Here is a 7946-nt window from a genome sequence, read left to right on the forward strand (position 1 = left end):
AGCCTTTTGCAACAAGACGAGCCTTATAGCGCTCAATGGACCCATCTGAGCGAGTCTTAATCTTGTAGATCCACTTACAACCAACCACAGACTGTCCAGGAGGGAGAGTAACCAGGTCCCAAGTATGGTTTTTGGTTAATACATCAAGTTCCTCTTTCATTACAATCTGCTATAAAGGGTCAGTGGAGGCCTCACGATAGGTTTAAGGCTCGTGGAGTGTAGCAAGTGCAGTGTAACAATGATAATCAAGTAAATGTGTAGGAATGGATCTTACCCAGGTTGAGTGAGGTGGAATGTCTGGTGGAGGTGAGAGGTCTTGTGGAGGATCTTCAGGCGGAGCAGGAGCGGGGGACCCAGGCACAAGGTGGGGTAGCTCGTCATCAATCTGTTCATCTTTGATCTGTCCAGAATAGGCATCAAAAGGATCTGGAGGTTGAATAGAGAAGTCCAAAAGAGGATCAAGAGGATTTGGAGAAGGAACATGAGACTCCTCTAGAAAGACATCAAGTACAGATGAGGTAGTGAGGGAAGAACGAAAATGAGAGAGTGCAACAAACAAGCGGTGTTCCCAGAAGACAACATTACGAGAAACACAAAGACAATGAGAGACGGGATCATAACATCGATACCCCTTTTGTGTTTTGCCATAACCAAGGAAACAGCAAAGTCTAGATCGAGGCTCAAGTTTGTTGTGCTCATGAGGCTGAAGAAGAACAAAACAAGCAGATCCAAAGGAGCGAAGGTGATGATAGTCAGGGGTGACCCAAAGAGGCGCTCATACGGAGTTTGATTATGGATGACAGTGCTTGGAATGCAGTTAATAGTGTGAACAGCATGAAGAGCAGCTTCACCCTAGAATGGGGGAGGAACCTTGGCAGAAAGAAAAAGAGCACGAACAGTGTCAAGAATATGACGAAGTTTTCGTTCAGCTCGACCATTTTGCTGAGAGGTACCTGGACAGATTAGATGATGTACAGTGCCATAGGAGTGTAACAGAGCTTGAAAAGCATATTGAGTATATTCAAGAGCATTATCAGAGCGAAAAATTTTGATTCTTTTAGAGAATTGGGTTTCAACCATTTTTGCAAAGTTACTGTATATTGGCAAAATTTTAGAATGAGATTTCATAGGAAATATCCAACTGTAACGAGAAAAATCATCGATAAAAACAACAAAATATCGAGATCCACCAATACTAGCAACAGGAGAAGGTCCCCAAACATCCAAATGAATTAACTCAAAAATACTATTAGAAATAGAATCACTATTATTAAAAGGTAAAGCTGGCTGTTTTCCTAACTAGCATGAAGTACAATCAAAATTGTCTTTGGACACAGAACCTAACAGACCCTTAGAAGCTAACTATTGTACCCGAGAAGAGGGTGCATGACCAAGATGAGAGTGCCAAAGTGAGAGAGAGGGTAAGGAAGACACCGCAGCGGCAGCAGCAGCAACAGACACCGAAGCAACAGGTGGAAGATGAAGATTGTCCACGGGAAACATACGCCCAACTCTAGGGCCGGTCCCAAGCTCTTGCCCCGTCCTCAAATCCTGCACAGTACACCCAGAATAGTAAAAAATAAGGCGATAACCTAGTTTAGCTAATTGTCCCACAGAACACAAATTATAGGATAGGTCAGGAATATGGTAGACCCTAGGAACAGAGAGGTTGGAGGTTGAAACAAAACCTAGACTATTCCCATGCATGGTGGAACCATCAGCTATGTGAATATTTAGGGAATGTGGAGCAGGGTCAAGTTTGGAGGATAAGGACAAGTGAGGTGTCATGTGATTGCAACAGGCAGAATCAAAAAGCCAAGTTTGAGACTTACTAGGTAAAACTGAGAGAGCAGTGGAAAGAGATGCATTACCAGCCATACGAACAGCCTGAGCTATGATCTCATGTAGTTCAATGGGTGAGAGGTTGATAGTGGATCCAAAAGACTGGGACTCAACTGAAATGGGAGGCATTGGCGGAGTAGACTCAATATTTGCAACTGCAGTAGTGGATTTGTTGCGACGGTAACAAGTCTCAATAGTGTGGCTAGGACGCTTGCAATAGTTGCAGAACTTTTTTTTGGTCTGTCTACGACGATTGTTGGAGCCAGAAGGATCACCTGAGTGCTGAGGTTGCTCTATGGGTGGAGCAGAAGGAGTAAGGACCAGAACATTAAGCTTATTCTGGACTTGAAGAGTTGCAAGGCGAGCTTCTTCTCTTACTAACTCGTTCACAGCAGTATCAAGAGAGGGAGGAGGACTACGATTAAGAAGCTGACCTCGAATGGGCTCATAGTCCTTGTGGAGTGACATCAGGAACTCATAGAGACGAAATTCATCTCTAATAGCAGCATATTGTTGAGCATCTGTTGAGCATGCCCAAGTTGGATCAGAAAGGTCAATTTGGTCCCAAATGAAGCGAAGCTGATCATATTAGTCATTGATGGACTGCCCCGGTTCTTGCCTAAGTTGATGCAATTCAACCACTAACTGATATTTCATGGATCCGTGAGTAGTAGAGTATCTTTTGGCCAACATATCCCATGCTGATTTCGCATCATCAAAGCTGCCTAGCAAATTGGAGATGGAGGGAATGGAAGTGTTTCGAATCCATATGAAGATCATGTGATTGTGACTATCCCATTCAATCATGCGACCGAGGAAGGCAGTATCTTCTTCACTTGCTCCCTTCACAGGAATAGTGATTGCACCAGTACAATAATGCCAAAGCATGCGACCCTTAAGAAAACTACGCATAGCTTGAGACCAAGATAAGTAATTCCTAGTCCCTTCCAATACAGTATTGATGGGGTGAGGAAGAAAAACATCCTTTTTATCCATTTAGAGACACAATATGCAAAAACAGACTGCAAAAATGAAATCTACGTGAAAAACTGAGTAAGGAAAACCTAGGCTGCAAAAAGTCAACTCTGGAAAAAAGTCAACGGTCAGTCAACGGTCGGTCAACGATGACGTGGCGGATGACGTCACCTAGGGCTAACGTCAGCAGGTGCAGGTCTAGAGCGTGGCGACGCGTGAGGAAGAGTTTCGGCGCGTGAGCTTCAACGCAGGTTCTTCGAGTGGCGTGTGCAGTCTCCGATGGCTGCAAGGCTTCCATGAACAGGTAGATCGGAGCAAGACGATCTTCGTGGTACCTTTAGAAAATTAATTGGAGCAAGGTTCACGGCGGTGCTGGAAAAGGCAGTGGTCTTTGCAGTGTTCGAACTCCTCAACGACGGCTACTACAGGTCCGGAACCCAAGGAAGATTTCTGGAAGACTCGAAGGTTCAACGGTGAAAGGCTGTGGCAATTTTTGTGACAGCGGAAGCAATATTAAGAATGGAGTTTCACCAATAAAGACAAAACTACTAAGAAAAGGTCAGAGCAGTGGCTCTGATACCATGTTAGAAATACTGAATTCAATAATATTGTATTTCTCACTTAAAATAATATACATGAGTGCCTTTATATAGGAGGCATATGAGTGTTGTATAAGCAAATATGAGTGCAATACAAGTAGTACAATGTGTGCTATACAAGTAAGTAACCTAATTGGGTCAAGCCCACAATACATACGTTAACAAGAGTGAAGCATATAAGTTTGGGACGGAAAATTGACCTCCCACACAAGATCATTTGACGAATAAAAAGCCTCCAACGTAGTCAAAATGTGTCACTCTCACGCGCTAATTTACCGTCAGCGACTAAAGAACTAACAAAACACCATGCATCCAATTTATCCACCACTTTATAAGTCCTCTCCCTCTCTTCTGTCGTCTCCACAACACCACCAGCCCTTTTCTACGGCCACAATGATCACATCACCTCTAACCACCCCATTCTTAATGACCCAAGTTCGAGGTCAACGTGGGCTCATCGTGCATGGTTAGCATGTGGGTGCACCATTGTGCTGATCTCTCTAGCAAAGGCAATAATGGGTGCAGCCGAATCACACATAAGGCCTGGCCCCACTTTAGCAAGTTTGGTTAGCTACATTGTAGCTGACCTTGTGTCCGGAGTGTACCATTGTATTATTGACAATTATGGTAGTGCCTCAACTCCAATTTTTGGTGCCCAAATAGATGCATTTCACAGTGAGCAGCCCTGGGCAATCACTTGGAGACAACTTGCAAAAAACTTACACACCCTTGCTACTAAAGGACCTTGCTATTAATGATCCAATATTTCAAGCCTTTGTTGCTGTGTGGTTGCGGCCTTTTGTTTAGCCAGCAATTTCATGTTTGGGCTCACATGACTAAGAGCCGGCTTCCACCACTGGTGATTGGGTTGCACGATATGATTGCTTGTGTCACATTCACCACATGCTAATCGTCATAGACCACCTTATAACAATAATTATTGCATAGTGAGTGCGGTTTGGAATGAATTTTTGGATAGGTGGCAAATTTTTAAGGCATTGGAGATGATACTGTTTTGTAAGCTAGGGATGAGACCTAGGTCCAAGAGTAAACCCAATTCTATCTGGACCAAAGAGATTGAGACTCAAGGGCAGCTCAACCCTTACGCCATTTAGATAAAGGCCTTAGGACCCCAAATGAAAGAAGTAGGGGCAGCGCCACCTTTAGGCCAGGGTGGTCCTAGGACTAGGACCACCCTGGCCTAAAAAAAATTTAATATTTAATAATTTTTATTTGTCTACCCTTCAAAAAAAAATTTGGGAATATCCTCAGTTTTTTTTATGCCAATAAAATTTAATTTTGCTCAATAATTTGTTCTACATTCAGTGGATGAATGATTGCTTAATTGTATACATTGAAAGAGATATAGCTTATAGCATTGATAATGAGACTATCTTGCAGCAATTTCAAAATACGAAAACTTGTAGAAGACAATTGTAAATTTTATGTATTTGAGTGTTTTTTTATTGTTGTTGTTATCAATATATAAATTTCCCTTTTATTATTCTTAAGAAATACCTTGAGAAAAATTCCTAGAGCCGCCACTGGAAAGAAGATCTCTATACAATGGTATATTATATTTATTTGTGTAGGGTCACGATTTGCACCTAAGCCCAAAATATGAAAGGGATAGGCCTAAAGAGCCCAATACAACGAATTTGTAAAGAGTGGGCTAAAAATCTAAGTTTTAATGAGTTTAGTTAACAATAATAATGGGCTAAAATCACCGTAAGAGGAAGTTGGAATAATTTGTATAGTAAATATAATCCTCAGACTTAAGCCGAGGAGGTTGATTCTTATATTTCACTCTCTTAAAGACATATTACAGATTTTTTTTCTTGAGTCTACAGTGTTTTCTTTTTCTCTCTCTTTTTTCTAATAATCTCTTCTCCAAGGCCTTCTTCTATCTTATACTTCCTTGTTACTCTCATTTCCTCCCTCCACGTGTAGGTCTAGACTGCTAGTGTTGATACTTATCCCATTAGCACTTTCTTAAAGTCTTTAGGTAATAGCTGTAAGGCTGTAAATCATTGTTTAGATATCACTTCCTCATTAATGCGACCAGAGATTTGGATACAAAGCATTTAATGCGGTGGTATCAGCTTTCTCTTAGATATTTCATAACCATCCCTGTGCTCTGTGCCATCATGAAACATATCTTCATCAGTCAGACCTCCTAAAAGATCATTCTGGACAACAGGACATACCATCTGATCTTTGTTTTGCTTAGCCGAGAAGACACCCCTCCTTAGATCACCTCCCTTAGTTTCTTCGGTCACAATTTGCTTGTGGATCTCTAGGTTTGACATCTTAATTACTATTAATCTGTCATCGGACAAGTGAACAACCTCGAACAAAGCACATGGCCCAAAATGCATTTTGGGCCTTTTATCCCTACAATTTGTATTATAGAAGAGCCAAAAAAATTAGTTATAAAAAAAATTAAAGGCCAAAATAATTAAGATCTTCATTATTGGCCAATAGAATGCATTGTTTATCTTAATGTGAAAATATTTTAGGATAAAACTTAAATACAGTACTTAGGTGTTGTTTTTTAGGTTCCCCTCTTAAAATTCTACAATGTTACTTTTTTCTTACAAGATGAAAGTGTTTTTCTTTTTTAATTAAGTAGTCATATTGCTGAATTTTAAGAGGTAAATATAAGAAACAGTACTTAAGGTACTATACATAAGTTTTGTCCAAAATTTTAATATACAAAAAAGTTTTTTTTTTTAATTTTCATATTTTATAAATGTTGTACACTTTGTTATATAATACGTTTTACTCTATTTGCAATACTTTAAGAGTGTAAAAATTTTCATTCTCCCAAACAAATGGAAGGTGAATAAACTTATCCTCTCTCTCTCTCTCTCTCTCTCTCTCTCTCTCTCTAAATCAAAACCAGAATTAATTGTTTTCTAGGGGCAAGGGCTAGGGTTCAAGTTTCCAGGAGGGAGCTTCACACACATATACACTTAAATTGGGCTAGAATAGAAATTCTATCTTGTATCAACAACAACAACAACAAAAAAAAAAAAAATCCAATATTTCCAAGAGAGATAATGACTACCACAAATATTATATTTATTTTGATACCAATGATTTAAATTAATATTGAGAATTGAAAGTTTTAAAAGAAGTTTTTAAATAAATTAAATAGCCCCGTGTTAAATTATATATATAAATTACGTGATCTAGGATATGACTATTTGGAGGAGTATTTCATGTTACTCAATCTTGTGATGTAAGGACAATATATTCACCCAGTAGGGAGTTTAGTTAAACAAATGAATGCAAATATCACGTTGTACGTCCTTTGACTAACCCAACAACTGGCATTGTGATGTGGGCTAATAATATATTCATGAGTTAACACAAAAAAAACAAAAAACAAAAAACAAAAAATTCTTCTAAGTTCTAAATCATAAATAAAAATCCAGCCAAAAACAAGTCTAAATAAAAAATGATAGGTCAAAAACGTATTGACCCATTGTGATGGATTAATTAATTAGTTAGCCAAGTTTAATTAATTAACCAATTTAACATGTAATGTGTGGTAGCACAAACAAATCACCAATAAAGTAAAGTGGAGTGGAAAATAAATTTGACACGGTGATTTGTTTACAAATGGAGAAAACCTCTAAGGCAAAAACCCCACCGGGTGATTTTAAGGTCACCACTCCCGAGAATTTACTATTATTAAAACAAGTGGTTACAAGTAAAGGAATCTCAGTATCTTATACCTACCTACAGTTGAACCCTTACCCAATACCCAATTGGACTTGTTCTGTAGTGACAATCTCTCCTTTTGATGCACGGCTCCCAGTACGTGAATAACCAATTGCGCGGATCCCAATACGCGACTTCAATCACCAACTTGAGAAAGATTTTGATTGCAAAGTTCTTCAATTCATCCTCACAATGAAGAACAAGAAGATGCATGGTTACAAAACCCTACAGTGCACTAACACAGCAACTTCTTCACAAAGAGATGAACTAGGGCAAACTTTGTCACCAGTCACAAATTGCTTGAACAAACTTTGCAACTTGTGTCTCAGCTGTGCATAACCAGATACGGCCCTTAAAATAATCTTTTTATATGTCTAGGGTTATGAGAAAAAAATGCCCAAAGATATATCCATGGATTGGAATCAAAACTGATTTGAAAGTCTGTCTTTCTTAAACCTCAACAGCTAGAGGCGTCGAGATGCTGTTGAGTAGCTGTCGAGCCTCAGGGCTGGAACAGCTTCTTAAGCTCGATAGATGCTAGCTGTCGAGCTAGTTGTCAAGCTTTAATGACAAGCATTTCTTCAACTTGTTTCTTGGACAAACTTGCATGGTTTTAACACTTATTCTTAAAACAAGGTTTCTTAAAGCATTAAACACATCCTAGATCTACCCAAATATAAGTAAAGTGCATTTTGTCAAAAGATTAGCCGATTACAACAACAACAATTTGTATTGCACATAACATGTAAACATTAACAACAACGTCTAATGTTCGTAGGTAGAAATTTTTGGAAATCATCA

At 39.2% G+C, this 7946-nt stretch overlaps 1 pseudogene; it reads left to right on the top strand.

The window, feature by feature from the left end:
- The first annotated feature begins 3498 nt into the window (after positions 1-3498).
- On the top strand, positions 3499-4531 carry LOC142639439 (fatty acid desaturase 4, chloroplastic-like; annotated as a pseudogene).
- Positions 4532-7946: the final 3415 nt, after the last annotated feature.

Source organism: Castanea sativa, chromosome 6 (genome assembly GCF_040712315.1).
Source record: "Castanea sativa cultivar Marrone di Chiusa Pesio chromosome 6, ASM4071231v1".
Classification (NCBI taxonomy): Eukaryota; Viridiplantae; Streptophyta; class Magnoliopsida; order Fagales; family Fagaceae; genus Castanea; species Castanea sativa.